Source organism: Papaver somniferum, chromosome 9 (genome assembly GCF_003573695.1).
Source record: "Papaver somniferum cultivar HN1 chromosome 9, ASM357369v1, whole genome shotgun sequence".
Lineage (NCBI taxonomy): Eukaryota > Viridiplantae > Streptophyta > Magnoliopsida > Ranunculales > Papaveraceae > Papaver > Papaver somniferum.
Genome location: NC_039366.1, coordinates 55128699 through 55131900, shown reverse-complemented (window position 1 = coordinate 55131900; position 3202 = coordinate 55128699). Strand labels below are relative to the sequence as shown.

At 41.9% G+C, this 3202-nt stretch overlaps 1 long non-coding RNA gene across 1 annotated transcript; it reads left to right on the top strand.

Moving 5' to 3' along the window:
• The first annotated feature begins 374 nt into the window (after positions 1 to 374).
• LOC113310396 lies at positions 375 to 2911 on the top strand. The gene is made up of 2 exons (XR_003341126.1): positions 375 to 1491; positions 1591 to 2911. It is a non-coding gene; the product is annotated as an uncharacterized LOC113310396 (long non-coding RNA).
• Positions 2912 to 3202: the final 291 nt, after the last annotated feature.

The window sequence follows — 3202 nt, the reverse complement described above, 5'->3', positions numbered from 1 at the left end:
TTTTGCAATCAATACTCTTAGTCACAAAAAACAATATATTGATGCTGATCTACTCAACTAATCAATCCAATCTATCGAAAGATAAACCGATTATAGTTGGATCCCCAGCCGATCAAGTTTTGTGCACACCAAATGTGAGAGAAAAATATCAACTCGCTACGTGGCGCAAGATTAGGAGCCGAAGTACCCTACTAAAATGCAACCATATACACAATGTATACCCAACCACTTAGTCTTATCCTATCTAGTCAGCCCTAAGGGCGTATTTGTAATTAATGTAACCACCTACCCTATAAAAGAGAAAGAGAAATAGGGAAGTGGGGGTCGGATCTATGGATGGTCGCTCTAGCTAAGGCTAGCCTCCTTCTTCTTCCTCGGAGCTCCATGAGAGCCTCTCCAATGGAGATCTTGTAAACACCTCATAACATAGTGAAATCCGTGGATGTAGGTCACAATTGACCGAACCATGTAAAATGATTTGTCTCCTTTTATATTTCTGCACTTTATCTTCTTTTATGTGTGTTAATGTATGTTTTGATGGTTAAGATCATCATGGGTGTAAACATCAGAAAAGATGCAACTACATTATGGTGCTAGAAACAGGGACTAGAGTGATGGATTTATCCAACCTAGCCCCTTAGAAACAGGGACTAGAATGATGGATTTATCCAACCTAGCCCCTTAGAACATCATTTGTTCACTACCAACAAGTTATGTAACAGATCCAGCAGATACAAGAGCTTCAGACAACAAGGTGTCTCGTCCGACTCCAAACGAAGCCTAAAGAAATACAAAGAGAGAAAAGAGGCGCTGCGGCGGAAAATATGAAGAACAACTTCAACACCGCTGAAATCAGCAAGCTTTCATCAACAATCCACCGGGAAACAAATTTTTCTCTTCACATCTCTTTATCTTCTTCTTAGTTTTTCAGATCTACAAGATTTACACACAAAAATTCAGAAAAATCTATTACAAAAACCAGGGCTTGTTCTTCAATACAAGTCTGATTTTGCTTCAAAATCTTGATTAAAATTGATCTTCGATTTCAAATTTACAATCTGTAGATCTTATTCTTCAAACCCATTGGAGATTTTTTCAGAAAACCACTGAGAATCAACATATTAGCCTGATTCAGGGCTTCTTTTCTTTAATGTGTTCGTGGCTTCGTGCTGTCTTTCATAGCAGTCTCGTGAATAACACCGATCCAGTTGGACGGACCATCTTGTACAGCTCGATCTAGAAAACCAATCTCGGGCAGACAATTCAGGCTCAACGATGTCGGACTAGAAGCGATATCAACAGCAATTAACCAACACGATGGGAGCCGGCTAGAGCTCGTAGTCAATCCATATCGACAGGTGATAACCAGATGGAGGAGAAAGACTCGTTCAGTTGCTGAAAAGAAAATATCCAGCAGAAAGCTGATGGACGAACCCACATGGGAGCAGTTCACAATTAGAGGCTCCCATCAACAGCTTAGCCTGATTTAGGGTTTTTTGTCTTCAATCTCTCCTCGTGTTGTCTTTCACAGCAATTCCTAAACGAGTTCATCATATCATGATTACTAACCTATATGACTTGTTGTTGCAGAAAAACTACTCAGCAAAGAGAGCTTTAGCTACATCGTGCTGACCAGTTGAAGCAGCCATCAATTCTCATCGCCCTGACACACAAAAGCTACATCGGCGAAGCCAAATTGGAGCAGTAACACGATTACAGGCTGCCATTAACATCATAGCCTGATTTTGGGCTCTTTTTTCTTCTCTTCTCGTGTTGTCTTTCATAGCAATTGCCGAACGAGTCTATCATATTGTGATTACTCACTGAACTGACTTGTTGTTACAGCAAAATGATGATCGGGAGGAAATCTCTTCACCAGCAGTTCACAAGTACCCATCTCGAGACCAACTCGTGAAGAACTGCTTATCTAACCAGACAGACAATGACACAGCTCCACCTACATCGGATAAGAGACCAACAACGCGCATCGGATAAGACTTCCTGAACCCATATCGTGCAGAGCCAGAGCTCGTGACAGCTATATCGGATGGACTCATCAATTCACCTCTGAGCATCGATCTCGGACAAGCAATCTCGTGTTGTCAAAGCAACCAGCACGATGGGGCCAACCAGAAAAAACGATGGTGGACGCAATCACATCGGAATCACCAGATCGTGACCACCTCGAGGCCATCTCGTGACGAATCGGAACTCGGACTGACCAGGCCATCGGAGCACCATCTCGTACTGGCAGTACCCCCAGTTCGGAACACCAACCGCGGACAAACAAAGCTCAGTCTATATCGGACCAGAGAAACATCGGAGCAAGAGTCAGCCAACACGAGCTCAAACTCATCAGCTTATTTCCGAGCACTAATCTCGGACAGATAATTAATGGGACAGGCAGAGCATGAACTCGGATGCCTCAACATCTCAACCTGACTTGGGCTTATTTTTTCTATATTTCTTAGTACTTTCTTAACGTGAAGTGCCGAACGAGTCAATTCCATTAAAGGCTTACTATATTGATTGACTTGATGTCACAGAAAGATGATGACGGACGAAGTCACATCGGAGCAGCAATCTCTAACAGATCCTCACGATTGGATCGGACAGCTGAATTGGATCAACCATCTCGTACTCGCCAAGCAACCAGCACGATGAGAGCCAACCAGAGCTCGGACTAACCAAGTCATCGGTCTAGGAGCATGAACTCGGATCGTGTCAATAATATCGGACTCATCAGTCCATCTCCGAGCAGCAACTCGGATACCATACCTTTCCTACCTCATCTCTTGATTTCTTTTGGATTACTGCATAACAGCTAAATGCTTTGTACTTAAATATATGCTTATATAGTTTGAATCAAAGAATTTTGATACATTTCATGACCAACAGGTACTTGCTAATATGCTCTAAGAAAGACTCTTCCATGGCGTCTGTTTTAGATGGTCATTTCAAGACCAATAACACGCTATCTAGCTCCAAAGAAGGCTAAGTATCTGTGGTCTCAAAGACCTTACTATACACACACACCTATATATCAAATAATAATCTAGAATCGCATGACATGTTACTCTAAGCGACACCTTATAGCAGGGATTAGATATAAATCGCTCAGACGAATTAAATGCTTTATAAGTAAACTTTAGCTTCGTCATAACATATTACAATTGCTTACATTAGAATGAGCAACAACAGC